The 15,438-nt window shown below is 43.3% G+C and overlaps 1 protein-coding gene across 4 annotated transcripts in view; it reads left to right on the plus strand.

Moving 5' to 3' along the window:
- The window catches only part of negr1 (neuronal growth regulator 1), a 206,532-nt gene that overhangs the window by 111,961 nt on the left and 79,133 nt on the right, over positions 1–15,438 (plus strand). The gene's annotated exons all lie outside the window — the stretch shown is intronic.

Raw genomic sequence — 15,438 nt, forward strand, 5'->3', positions numbered from 1 at the left:
GTTTTTATTTATTTTCCACAAGGTCATAACTTTGTTTGTAGTGGGAGTTATCAACTCCAAGCTCAAAACCTTGGTCCTTTCCATTTAGTGGGAGTTGTGGTTTTCCTTGGCATGAGGTCAAGCAGGTGCAATGGCTGTAAAGTGACGAACATGTCAACCTGGCAGGAATTATTTTTCTTTTCCTTACCTCCCTTCAGTATGCAGGCATTTTGAAGTGGGGGTGGGAATGAGGATGTTTTTTTTTCCACTGTAGATAGCTCTGCTACAGCAGTCACTGAAGTTTTGACAGAATGATAAATTGCCTTGACTCACTGTCAAGTTTGTATTCCCGCTCTTGAGTGTTTTGTGTTTGCATATTTGCCTCTCTCTCCTACCTGCCAAGCAGAAGCAACTTTGTGTATCCATTGAAGTGTGGCCATAAACTGTTTATGAAGACAACAATTTGGCTCAGTATCTGTGTTTTAAAGAGGTTGATGCATGTTTTTCAATTACAGAATGAATACTGAAGCAAGCACTCGAAAAATCCACACCGTTTTTTGAACAGAAATGAGGGAATGGTACATGTCTACAGAATAGTTGCTGTTGCGCAGAAGAGTTTAGTTATCCATGTAGATGTTGTGCCTGACAAGTTTGGGGTGACTGCTGCATGTTAAGGGTGGATGCGACTGGAAATACATTAAAAAGACTTGGATGTGGGTGAAATGTGGATGTGGAAAATTAAAAGTGAGTCTGTCATTCTTATGTAGCACTGCTGGAGCCTTTGAGCGACAGTCACCCAGACTCCAAGCACTGTTTCATTTACTGGTTAAAAAAAAAAAAAAATCAATTTCAATGCAATCACTGCTTTCCCTGTCTCCATTCCCCCAGACTTTAATGTCACTTAAACATCCTCGAATCAAGTTGCGTTGTTAAATAAAACAGAAATCTTAAACTTTAAGCACTGTTAGTTGAAGGACTTTATAATAGTCCCAGAAGCCACTATGTCAATGTTAATTCATCTCTTGACATTCCTTCTTACTAAGAGTTGCGTTGGTGCAGCTTTCCAGGGTAAAGCCTACATATGAGGTACAGTACAGTGCTGTTTCTTCTCCACTCTTTCATAGGTCATAGAAAAGGGGGGATGAAATAGCCTTTAACATGGTCTATTTCAATCTTGCCTGGTTGTGTGGACGGCAGGGGGAAATTGCTTTGATAAGCTTTTTCTATTGAGATTTGAATCCATGGAATAGAAGAGTGACCTTTGAAAAGGCTGACTGGAACACTTGTGTACATATTTGATTTTTTTCCCCTTTCTTTTTGTGATGGAACTCAGCTGAGACACATTTTACCTCTACCTTCCAAGCAGTTACTGTGAATTTATCAATACTATACTCTATATGTGTTGTGCAATCTTTATCGAAGTGCATGGGGCATATCCTCCCCAAACAACACTCTCTGGGAAATAGGAAGGAGCATCATCTAACACTGATAACTTCCAGCAGCATGGTTGCGGTAGCTTACTTAAAGTGAGATCCAACAGATTTTAAGTGATGGCTGCACACGTGAACACGTGAACAATACGGCAAATGAAAAAGATACAAAGCAACATTTTTGGAGTTTGGGAACCAAGGACTCTCATTCAGTACTGTGTTAATTTGCTAATACACTGCATTAAAGTTGAAAATTAAACAGATGGTCCATTCAACTTCAGATGTCTAAAGTAGGACCTATGTGAAATACTTTCAGCTGTTAAACTAGGTGTTATTAAATGAAAAGGTGTTTGTTGAACACTTACATTGTCATGCTTGTATCAGAGAAAGTAGACTATTGCCACCCTGCACATAATGCGTGAGGCTGTTTGCTATCATAAATTATTTTTTTCTTAAGTTTAAATGATACAAATTGCTAAATCAGCTCTGGTTGTACTGTTAAAATGTGGAGAAAAAAAATTGTAGCACCCTTATCATAAGGCAAATAAATAATAAGTCAGTGGTGGCCATGAATGTCCCCCACAGTGATGCTTCAGTTCACTTTGGTTGTTAAAAAGAAGACAACATGCCGAGACCTCAGCTCTGTGCTTTATATTGAGCGATAACAAGATAAAAGTTGTCTCCCAAATATGTAGTTATAGCCTATTATTGTGAAACAACAGCCTGGATAAATCCTGCGGATGCTTTAAGTGTCTCACTGCATTGAACTGTGAGGGCATAAATGTATAATCACACACTTAACTAATGTTGCTGCAGTTTCCAAAATGAAGCTGCTTTTTTTCACAGTATATGTCCAGTAAATCAGTAACATTTGCACATTAAATTTATTGGGGGAGTGAGCTTTTACCCACTACTTTGAGCAGTTGTTTTTCTGGGTGTCTCGTTCGCTGTCTGACAGCAACCTTCGTCCTTGCAAGACAAGCCTGCTAATGCTATGTTATTGTAACGAATGCCACCTCGTTGCTGCCATGGGAGATTAATTTATATAACTATTATACACCTTTACAATTTCATCCCATATTTAGACAACTGAAAGAAGTTTATTTTTCAAAAGCTAGCTACCGGTTGTTATTTGCATTAAAATAGCTAGCACTGGATGCGAGCACAGCGTGTGCATTCTCTCAAAAATCCTCTGCACTAGTTGAAAATTTTCAACGTACATGTGCCAAATAAAATTTCTGAAAAAACACCCGAAGCAGGAGTTTCATAACTGCATTACAGATTATGGAGGTTCCTTGATAAATGAACGGATATGTCACATAAGTGCACAGAAAATAGCGGAAACAAGGTGCTATTGTGGGTACCAAACTGAGAAGATTATTTTATTAATCCAGTAATGAAGATACAAATGTTTTGTTGATAGCTGTTGTTTTGAACTGCAATGATATAAATAGGTAGCTGCTAGCACATTTAGATAATGCCACAGTTGTTGCCATGATGAAGCTGTTTTTATTTGCAAACTCACACCGCATAGACTTTTTAGACTGGGTTATACGAACCTTCTACGCAAAAACCTGCCTCAAACATCTCAATAAATCACCACGCAGGGAATATCTCAGTGATTAGGTCAGCCAGCAACTATTCTGAGTGGATATCCCAGTGGAACATGTCTTCTTATCTAAGCCTGTCAATCACAAAACAAGTACTCGTAGTTGGACATGAACAATTGGGCAAAGGATTTTGTTGTAGCTGTTTGGGAAAACTGTCTAATTGAAGGGTCACTAATATGTCTTGAGGCAGTCCAGCAGCTGCCCACACTGAAATGTTGTAGATATGTTAGCACAGAAGGAAACAGTGAGGTAAGTTTATGGGTTGTGGAGGTGGAAGCATATCCAATCAGACATGACTTAGGACTTCTTTGGCCCAGTTCTGCTTTCTAGATTTTTGTGAGCTCAGATGGGCAGTCAGGGGGCAGGGTAGGGGTTATGAATCAAGGGAGACTAACAGCCTGGTTTTTCAGACAGGCCCTCAGTGTGATTCTACCCCTTCAACTGGCCCACACCTTGAGATGGGGCCAGAAGGCAGCACTGCACAATGTAGCAGCGTGGGTTGTTCTCCATTTTCAAGAGCTAAATGGATAAATTGATGTAGAAAATGCTGCTCTATGCTATAATGGATTCTTCAGCGATGCCTGCCCTATCTGTATATTGCAGCCCTGAAGGAAGTGTACCCTCAGCTCCCCTACACAATGTGGGAAATTGCTTACTGCAACAGCACTTAGCCAAGCACTGACACTGAATACAAAATTAACCTTGCTATGATTTCTTTAATTTGCTAGGAGTGACATCTCCCTCAGGTGAGAGGGGCTTCTGTCAGTTTCAAATATCTCAGCATGCTCTCATGCAGCTCATCTTTGATCCCTTGATGGTTTTGCATTACTCACTCCATCAGTAGTGGTTCTTTTCTTTTCTTCTTTTCCTCCCCCCAAAAAAATATCTGATATGCCTTTTGTCTATTGTAACGTTAAGTTTGACCATGCAACATACAATGTTTGCCAAACTATATATCAAAGGTGGAATTCTTGTTTAATGGTTTCTTTGACCTTTGCAAAGCCCCCGTCCTGCTATAATCGATAGGAACACCATTTGCAGCAGAGGCAGAATGCTGCAACTGGATCCTGAAATGATGTATTGGCTTTCATTTATTAAGAAAGACTGCTCCCTGTTCTTTTATTTATTTATTTTTTCCCTGGAAATTTATCTTGTTGTTTCATAAGGATCTGTTTGAATGTCTGCTTGGGAAAAAGCTCATTTACAGAATGAATGATGTCTGTTATCGGTTCAAACTTGCAGTGGAACAGAAGTTATGTGTCAAGTTTTTTGTTGTTTGTTTTGGCATTTTTACAACATTCATAATGTTGTACTTGTTATAAATTCTAACAATAGTGTCTTGAGACTTCTGCTGTGTTTTTTGACAATCAGCTCAAGAAATCACATGTAGATCTGTAATATGTATAATTCATTCTCTAATTAAAGGTCCATTTATATTCTCAGTTTGAAATTAATATTATGGATAAAACAGAGCAATACCAATGGAGGCCCCGGGGGCAGTATTGAGCATATGGCACTTTTGCACTAGGACTTACTCGGCCCGACTCGGCTCGTCATGCCTTTACCCGCCTCTACCCGTTTGTTTTTCTACAGCCAGGGGAGAAGTGGGCAGGTTGGGGTGAAGCTGCTGTGACGTACTCGATTGCGCAACCGCTTTGTTCATGTCGCGCTGATGAGAAATCAGCTGGAGCCGCGAGCGGCTGAGAGTAAAACAGCACGTCTACATCCCTTTTTTAATTCTCTCGTCAGTCACCAGGTTTATGAACATCTGCACCTCAGAGTTGGATCACCAAACAGACGTTTTGCGCTTTATAATAAAATCGCCGCGAGCCGCGGGTCGCTCTCGCTCTGACTCCCGCTTCCTGATTCAAACGTCTGACGGCCCCGGCCCCGGCCCCCGGCCAATCAGAGGCGTGGAGGGTGATGACGGCCCCGCCCCCCGACTATCACTGGCGCCAGAGCCGCCTGGGAGATTTGCGAGGCCCTGTGCGAAATGGCCGGGGGCGGCCCTCGCAAAATTTTTTGGGTTTTTTCGGGTCCGATCGGGTGTCTATATGCGCAATTTTAACTCTCCAATTAGCAAAATACTGGATACCTTCCCCTGCCTCATAATCATCTCTTGCCTCGAAGCGGGGCCCAGCGGCTGCTTGAGACCCGGTCGGATCGGGGATTTTTGTAACAAATTTATCAAACGAGCCTTTCAGAGAGGCATTAAACTCTTCCATTTTCTTTAGTTTTTTTTCTTTTTTCATTCCCTGATGGAAATTTCCTGAATCTGTCTTGTTCTCTCGACATTGTGTGACAGTTTTTTCCACACTCCACCCGTCTGGATCAGAGCACCTTGTGTCTGCGCTTGGTCTGATCAGTTGTGTTGAACAACAGACACGCGCATCACTGCACATATATATTTATTGATATGCACAGACTAGTACACATTTAGGTCTGTAATGGAACGTGACTGTTGATATTTATAAGGGAAAAAACGAAAAAAAAAAAAAATGAAAAAAAAAAAACGGCCATAGCGCGAGGCCCCTTGGGTTCGCACACCCCTTGTGGCGGCCCTGACTGGCGCGGAGGGTGGTGACGTCGGAAATAGTCCCTGCTCAGCCCCGTATAGAGCCTCGCTGAAATGGTTACAGAAAAAAGTATCGGCTTGGAGCGGCTCTACCCGTCTCAGCCCTAGTGCAAAAGGGCAAAACGGGTAGAACCGAGCTGTAGGGCTGCAACGATTCGTCGACGTTGTCGACAAAAATCGATAATCAAAATTGTCGACAATGAATTCCATTGTCGACAATTGTCGCCAGTCGTGTTTTTCCAACGGAGTGAGGCGTCTCACTTCAATACAATCTCTGCTGAGAGTCGCGCATGCGCGATAGCGTCTCTGCCGAGCGGTAGCGGGTAAACAATAATGATGGCGTCCCGTCCTGTAGTACAGCTGCTGCGCGTAACAAAACTTCTAAAGTTTTGGAGCCTTTTAGCCTGGATACGGTAAATAAAAAGATGACTTGCAAGGTTTGCAAAGCAGACCTTGCTTATCACGGGAGCACGTTGGTAATGCACAAGCATTTGAAGAGAAAGCACGTCGGGTCTGGGTGACGGGTTTCAACAAATGATACACCAGTTCAACCCAGAGAACGTCCTGCCATCCAGAACCGATTTCACCCACTTGATACAGAAAAAATATTTATTTTATTTTTTATATAACACATTTGCCTGTCCTTAAAAAATGTATGTCTATACTTGTCCTTGATTTTAAATAGGACATTTTATTGACTTTTTGTATGAACAGCGGCAAAGTTGAATAAAATATCTACAGGACTGTCTCAGAAAATTAGAATATTGTGACAAAGTTCTTTATTTTCTGTAATGCAATTAAAACAACAAAAATGTCATACATTCTGGATTCATTACAAATCAACTGAAATATTGCAAGCCTTTTATTATTTTAATATTGCTGATTATGGCTTACAGATTAAGATTCCCAGAATATTCTAATTTTTTTAGATAGGATATTTGATTTTTCTTAAACTGTAAGCCACGATCAGCAATATTAAAATAATAAAAGGTTTGCAATATTTCAGTTGATTTGTAATGAATCCAGAATGTATGACATTTTTGCATTACAGAAAATAAAGGACTTTATCACAATATTCTAATTTTCTGAGACAGTCCTGTATTTTTCATTGAAGTAGCCATCTTTCTTGTGTTTATTATCATTTGCCACATAATTAAAGCGACATACTAAATTTAAGAAAAAATTACTAATTATCCGATTAGTCGACTAATCGTTTCAATAATCGGTGACTAGTCGACTATTAAAATAGTCGTTAGTTGCAGCCCTACCGAGCTGAGGTGGTACTAGTGCAAAAGGGGCATTAGTGACTCAATCGTTAACCAAATATGAGAAAACGAAACAGAAGAAAAAGAAGCCACTCAGCCTCACTCACAAGTGGTCTGTGCAGCCCTCTTCACATGATGAGGGGGTTTCACAGTGAGCAGAACGTCATTCCAGCGAACATAAAAAAAATAGTGAGATGTTTCATCATCTGATTGGGTAAAATTTAATTCACCCCTTCCCTCCGACGGACCCAATACCGGGTCCAGCAGCTGTATGCACCAGTTCATGTGTGAAAAAGTTACTCAAGAGCTGTCAGGTTATTTTGTGTATTTATCTGTGTGGCTATGTGTATGGCTGTGTGTAATAATCCTATCAAAGCTCCACCACTCCATCTATAGTGGGGGAGGGGGGGGGGAATGGGGGGGCGCAACCCCGCGAGACCAGAGGCCGACAGGAAGAACCCGGAACCCAGGCCACCAGCAAACCCACAGAGGGCGAGACGAGGGCGGGAGGAAACCCACTACCAGCATATTGACAATGACCCCCCCCCCCTCCAGAACGCTAAGTGTCCTTGTTAAATGTATTTATTAAATGTTGAGTGTGCGGCGTCTACGGTGTTGTTAAAACCGTGGGGCGGGGAGTACCGGGCAACGTGCGACAGTGTCCCCCACGCGGCCACGCCCCGGACCCCCCGCCCCCTCAAACCTATGTGCGTGTAAATCATGTAGGGGGGGCAGGAGGGGGAACGGAGGCCGAAGCCAGGAGGCAGGTCCAGCAGAGCTTGCCCTGGAAGGCGCCCATGCTCCCCCGCCGGCCATCCAGGTCGATGGGGGCCGGCCCGCCGAGCTGGGCCAAGGCCCCACCGTACCTCCACGGGAGAGCCCAGGCGGAGGGGGAAATGGCCCACCATTCCTCCATTCATACTGACGACATAGACACCTGAGAATGACTCCACCCCGCCGCCGCGCCCGCCCGCACACCCCCCGGCCAGGGGAGGCCTGCCCCCCGGACCCGGCCTCAGCGCCCCCCCAGCGGACACCCCAAAGGCCCCGGAGTCCCCGCCGACGCAGGGGCACACGACCCCCGCCCAGCTACGCCGGACCAAGGCAGCAATGCCCCCCCAGCGCAGACAGCCACCCCCCAACCCCCACCCTCCGAGTGGGACCCCCACGCCCACAGTCCAGCCCCCCCCACCCGGAATGGACCGGAGACTATATGCCCCCCCCACCGCCATGAGGTAACCCCCCCCCATAGACCCCCAAGGTCCCCCCCAGTCAGGGACAGGGCCCCACGGCGATGACCCCCACCCCCCCCCACCCAGCTCCCCCCAGGGGCCACCAGAGGCCCGCACCCCAGCCCCCCAAGCCGACCCCCAACCCCAAGGGCTACGGGATCACCACCCCCCCGCCCCCACTAGGTAATGAAGCCTATATTCGGGGACCAGAGAGAATGCAATTCAGCCAAATGTTGTTGGAGGCAGACATTATCTCACTACTAATATGATCTGATAGAAGATTCCTAAAGTGGTCAATACATAAGCTGGACTTTTGTTTCCAATTCATTAGAATGGTTTTCTTTGCGATACATAAGGCAGTGAGAACCAAGTGTATCAAATTAGGTTCCATGTGAATATCTCCCAAGTGACCTAATGTGCATATCGTGGGGCACACTGGAATTCTGTATTTGATCCATGTGGATAAATCCTCACAAATCTCCGTCCAGAACCTCCGTACCGGTGTACAAAACCATAAAGCATGCATATAGTTATCGGGGGTGTTTTCTGTGCACTGTGAGCATATATTAGAGGTTACAAAACCCAACTGGAACATCCTTTGTCCTGTATAATGTATTCTATGAATAACTTTGTACTGTATAAGTTGTAAATTTGGGTTCTTAGTCATAGTAAAAGTATTTAAACATATTTGTGACCAAGAGATCTGGTAGGGGTTAAGAGAAAGATCCGCTTCCCATTTTGAAATCGGGAGAGAGACTGAGTTGTCTATTTTGGACACTAACCTGTAACGTTTTGATAGCAACTTTAGGTCCAATAATTCTATTATCCTGGCGGGAAGTTGTAGGTCCAATTGGTTAAGTTTATATTTTTTATTTATTATGGCCTTACGTTGTTGGTATTCTAAAAATGTGTTACTGCTAATTCTATATTGAACAGTGAGGGCCCGATTTACTAAGATCCTAAATAAAGAGTACTAAATTGCGCGTGCACTGAAAAAGTTTGCGCGTGCTGTTGTTGCGTGTTTTGCGGGTGATCAACTAAGATTGCGTGCGCAATTGATAACAGGTGCAAACCTCAGTATTTAAATGAGGTGTTGCGTGTCTTACGGTTTGCGAGCGCAAACTTTGCGCCATGGAGAGTGGATGGAAAGCAGGATAGTCGCAAGCGCAAAATGAAATTTGACGAGTTGGAGTTAGAGACAGGGTCGGCGCCAGAGCAAATATTCAGAGGGGGCACGAGGCTTATTAGGGCGGGCACAAAATCAGTCCTGTAGGACAGCATTTTAAGGAAAAAAGTGCATTCTCACTGCTTTCCTATTAATAATCTGTCTAAAACATGTGGAGAAATAAAATCACTTAGATGTAAATAATGCAAGGAAGCGCACATTTTACTTTGACTGAAAACGTTTTACTCGTAACACACAACGAGGTCACATACATGTTTTCAATATATCAAGTTGATCCGTTCATGCCCCGACAGAGCGGGGGAACGGCAGGCAGCAGAGCCGGCTGTCAGAGCTGACAGCCGGCTCTGCTGCGCCGGGCGGGGCGCCGGGCGGGGCGCCGGGCGGGGTGCCGGGCGGGGCGCCGGGCGGGGCGCCGGGCGAAGCGCAAAGTGGGGCGCAGGTTTTTGTGCAGAGCGAAGCGACCGGTGTACAGAGCTAGATGGCAGAGTCTGGAAGTCAGGCTCTGTTGAAGGGGCTGACTGGGTAGACTGCCACCGGGATGGCTGAGTCTGTGTTGGATGGAGAGGAGGATAGTGTAATGGAGGAGGATTTGTTTAAACTTGCTGCAAAGAGGAAAACACCAGAATCCGCAGTTGACAGTGAAAATGTGAACAAAATGTCTAAAAAAAGACTCAGTGTTCCCCCTCTGAGTTAAGCCTTTTTCACATAGAACGGGGTGGCGCAGACTCGGCGCAGAGTCCGCGCAGGTGGAGCAGAGTCGACGGCGAGTGGGCGCAGACTCGGAGCAAAGCAGGGCGCGCAAATATAACTAAAAAAAAATGTTTTTTTTTGTAAATGTATTTTTTAAATGTAATTTACGAAGGATGATTTCACGTTCAATAAGATAAGTAATCAATAATCCTGCTTGTGGGCGAGTGGAGGGGGGCACATTAAAAGAAGGTGGCAAGAAGGCGAAGTACTAAAGAAAAAGTGGCCTTTAATAAAACTTGTGCAACCATTTTTAAAATAGCATGCAGCAGAATAAAGACTCTCTCTCTGCGTATTCTTTGATTTTGGATGTCGCCTCCTTGCCACAAGCAGCCATCGGTGCGTAATGCTGGGCAGATTAGCACCTTCCTTTCGAACGTATTAAATACAGACGCAATCACAATACGCGCAACTACTTTCAGGCTTGGTAAATCTCATTGCGTGTATTAAATTAACCTATTTGCATTTTCCCCTCCCAGTATTTAGCGCTCTCTGGCGGTTACGCCCCATATTGATTATTCATCAGGGCAAAAGTACTAAATGAATAGCATGCGCTATTCTGCGGATTTCAGAGACGCAGTCGTCTTTGCACGCCGTTAGTAGATCAGCTTGCACATTGGTTTGCGGGTGCTGTCAAGTTTGCACAGGTTTTTACGCACGCAAACCTTTAGTAAATCAGGCCCTGAGTGTATTAAAAGGTACAAACTGTCCACCTATGATTACATGCTGCAGATACCGTATTCCTTGGTCTCTCCATTGAACAAAGTTTACCATCTTTTTGTCATTTTTCAGGATATCTGGGTTGTTCCATATGGGTGTGCGGTCACATGGAAAAAGTGAAACTTTTGCTACTTTAAGGAATTCCCACCAGGCTGTCAGAGTTGAGCTGATATTAATGCTTTTGAAACATGTATGATGTTTAATGCTTTGACTAATAAATGGTAAATCTGAGATTTCCAGATCATTGCAAAACACTTGTTCTGAGTCCAGCCATTGACTATCTAAAGAATGATTTTTCAACCATTTTAAAATATACTGTAGTTTATTCGCTAGGAAGTAATACTGGAAGTTAGGTAACTCTAAGCCTCCACATTGTTTGGGTTTTTGTAATGTCTTCAAGCTAATACGTGGGGTTTTATTCTTCCACAGAAATGTTGACACATATGAATCCAAAAAGGAGGGGGTTTGGATGGTATCATTAAAAAAAATTGTACATTTTCGATAAATCCATCATTTTGATGGTGACTATTCTTCCCATGAGTGAAATGGGAAGAGAGTTCCATCTGGAAAGATCATCTTCTATTTTCTTTAAAAGCTGAACATAATTTAATTTTATTAACTGACAGCCTAGGGGAGATGTTTATGCCTAAATATCTAATATTCCCTGATTGTAATTTAGTAGCGGCTGTATTCCTAAAATTGCAGTTAGCGCACAAAACTGTGGATTTAGACCAATTAATAGAATAGTCAGACAGAGATGAAAATCCCTCTATAAGTGCAATTGTCTGTGATAGTGAGGTTTGTGAATTCTGGAGGAATTTGGATGATTTATTCTTAATTTTACTTATGAGTCAAATAATGCAACCACATTCTTAAAATGAAAAAGCATTTCCGCAAATGTATTTTAATTTGAAAATAGGCCCTCATATGCTTCCATAGTACAAAAATACGAAAGTGGAGTATAAATGAACCTAAATGCATCCATGTTCAGACTGCGCTTGTACTTTTGGCAAGACAAAAATAAAGCTTCATGTTTCACTTAAAAAGATTTTTAAAAAAGGAAAGTTTCTGTGATTTCTTTCAAAATTTGTTTGCTAAGAGAGCTTTTCTTGCATTTTTCTTGCATTCAACCCACAAGAGTTATGTTAACTTTAGCTGAAAATAGATCAGATGAAGACACTAAATGATCAGGAGCCAGATTTACTAAACCAGGCGCATTAGCTTGCGGTTGCAGATCAGAAACAGTTCAGATGGGAGCAGTTTGTTCTGTAGGCAAACATCTAAAGTTATTCTAATCTACAAACTCAGATACATGCGGGCCATTTCAGTAAAGATCAAAGCTGTCTACCAGAAGCAGCACAAATTAGCAGAGCAGCATTGAACCAGACCTGTGGATCAGGAGCCTGTAAATGACCGACAACACGATGCAGCTTGTTTCATGTACAAACATAGCAATAAATAGAAACCGCTGCACGGTGTAGCTGCCTTATTGTGTGTCATAAAGATTGACTTTTAAGTCAATGTTAATGACAATAAAATAACTCACTGTTTACCCACAGCTCAGGAATATCAACAGTCCCACAAGAATGAGGTAAATAAATAAAAAAGAGCTTACAATGTAGCCTACATATTCTAACTCAGTTTCTGTAAAATAGTGCACATGAATTGTGTCACTACGTGTTCCTTTGGGAGCCTTTTATGTTGCTGCACTGTTCCCATAATCAACCGCAAGATGAGAGGCATCACAGATCAAGGTTTAGACTATGGTATACCTACTGAGATTATGCACGTTCCTGCACAGTTCCACAGAGTTGTTGGCAACTATGAGCGTTTTGTCGTGATGTTCTCATCATCTGTCTTGTTTGGTTTTCTTTCCTCTTGTGAAACAAGAACTTTTTTTACAGCCTTTTTAACAGGGTTAAGATCTTGTAAAAGTTAAATTGAGTGTATCATAATTATAATTATCATCACAAATGGAGCTTTCCAGTGAACTTGCATTTCCTGACGCAAATTAGGAATTATGTTTCTTGACAATCAGTTGGTTCTGATAATGTCTTCTTCTGGTATTCCATATAAATTAATATAGATGGAGAAATTTTCCCTTCTTCACCTATTTCTCTCTGCTCTTCCTTGCATCACTACTATAGCCATGCCAGATTCAAAATCCATCTGTCTGTTCATTTCTTTACTGTTTTGTACATGCATCATTTTGCTCAGGGTCACAGACCAAGCTGTGAGAGGTGACGTAAACACTGGACAGGTTCACCAGTCCCTCAAAGGGCCCAAACATAAAATGTATATATTGAGAACTGCAAATTACTTACTTAGTAAATCTCACTGCTAACGTCATTTGAATGCAACCCTGAATAAGAAACAGTTAAAGGGGACCTATTATGGCATCTAATACCTATTTTAAACAGGCCTTGAATGTCTTAAAAACAAGCTTTTGATTGTTTTTGCTAAATAAATTAGAAATTCAGCCTCTGAGCCACGTCTTTATCTTCCCAGTCTGTAACCTCCTTATCTACTGTATGTGGGATTCTGAGTGGGCATGGCGGCTATGATAATGAGGCACTGTGCTGATTGGCTGCCCGAATGACGCGATACAGCGCTACGAAAAAATAGCGGAAGCTCTGGGCAGCGGAGTTAGTTGTGGGCGTGGTTTCACGCATCGGAGGCCAACCGATGTAAATCGCGTAACGACGGGAGCAGAATCTGAATGGCTCGTAGAAGCCACATCAAACTGGATGGCTCATCCGGGCGGCTGTACAGACACTGCAGAATTTGGTTGCTTTCCTCCTTCTCTGAGTTGGCAGGCTGAGGGGAGACCACTTTATATATGTTAAAGCAAGAGAAAACGTTTTTTTCATAATAGGCCCCCTTTAAGATAATGTGGTCGCTGAAAACTAAATATAGTCAATCACACATATTTTAAGTTTTATTTCTCTGTAAACAGTAAAAATCTAATATTAATACAATATTTGTTTTTCTCTTCAACTTCATTTCATTTGTTAAAATGTTCCAATTTTTGTAAAAAAAAAAAAAAGACATTATTGTCCCAGCATTATCTGATTTAGGTTTCTCCAGGCACTTACATACTGGCGTTCTGTAACATTTCTGTAAAAGTGGGCCACCAATGTTACTCCAGTGGCCTTTACATATATGGCCGAGGAAGAGAGGAAAGTCCCGCAAACGTGTGTCCTTACATACATAAAAACCAACATCCCTGAATTAAAGTGTGACTCCATGTGTGCGTGAAACGAAGCATAAGGGGGCAGTCATGTTCATTGGTATATTGGTATATATTTTAACAGGAGCGTGTGTTTTAATAGGGAGCGTGTGTAAGCGTGCGTAATTGCGCGGGAGAGTCGTATGGATGAGAGAATGACGGTGTGTCTGTGCAGCGACTGATGTGTAGAAATTGACTGGAAAGTTTTGAACAGTGTAACTAGATAGTTTCAGCTGCATGTGTAGTAAATAAAAACGCTGCGGCTCCTCCAGCTGGAAGTGTCCGGCTCTTCCTCACCGGCTGGAAGTGTCCTGTGGCCTCATCTATGAAGCTTGCTTGCGCAGAAAAAGCGCCTGAAAGTTGCGGAAGCCGCCATCTACGCAAAGCCTCGGATCTAAAAAGAAAAAACTAACCAAAAAATCTGCGGATCCCTACGGCAACCCTCACCCTCCCGTAAGAATCTACTTAAGACATGGGGAACTGGCGACGCATGCGGTGAGGTGGTGAAATGCAGCCAGATACTGTACATGTCATACTCCCAGTGACTGCGTCCACATGCACTTAACAACAACTTTAAAACGCGAAGATTGGCAATAACACGAATGTGGACTGCATGTAAACATAGTCAATGTCATCACATATCAGACTTACAGATCCATTTACACCCAAGCCGGCACCATCATAGATCCATGTGTTCCACGAGTAAGCCATTACGCAGGCAGGGGGGGGGGGGCCGAGCCGAAGAGGAAAAAAGAAAGTGTTCTGATTAAAATAAGAAATAGTCTCTTCTCCCCGTGTGTATCTGCCTGTCATGCCGGGTGCTTGCATGTTGTGTTTACTTTTAAGCCTGAATTATGGTTCTGCGTTACACCAACGCAGAGCCTACGCCGTAGGGTACGGCGTATGGTGCGTGTCGCCGCGTACCCTACATGCGCTGAGCAGCTCTGAGGGGAGGGGGGGGGGCGGGGCTCCGCTCCCGTCTTCGCATCGCTTTCGCACAGACAGTCTTGAGGATTTGCAATCACAGGCTGAGCCTACCGTTAGTTTTTAAACTGTAAAGTGGGGGAGACAAATACATGATTTTGAAAAGTGGGGGGGGGGCATGTCCCCCCTGTCCCCAGTGGTAATTGCGTTGTGCCACTAACGGGCAGCAACGGCGTGCTGCCACTCACTCGCTTTATTTTATTGTATACTATTTATATACTTATTCTAAATTTTACTGTGACCACCAAATAATGTGGTTTTCCTGTCCTCCACATCATCTACAACATCTAGATCTAAGTCTCCGTGAAAGTCAGTGTCACGGTGGCTGGACACCCTCTCATTCATTCTGACGCCTCATCAACGGCTCATCCATATGCATTTATGGTAAAAAGTGGGCGTGTAGAGGGCGGGATATGAGGCGGATTCAGCTGCGCAGCCTTCCAGCTGGACTGTGATTCATAAAGCCAACATTGCGTGCAAA

Source organism: Cololabis saira, chromosome 13, assembly GCF_033807715.1.
Source record: "Cololabis saira isolate AMF1-May2022 chromosome 13, fColSai1.1, whole genome shotgun sequence".
Lineage (NCBI taxonomy): Eukaryota > Metazoa > Chordata > Actinopteri > Beloniformes > Belonidae > Cololabis > Cololabis saira.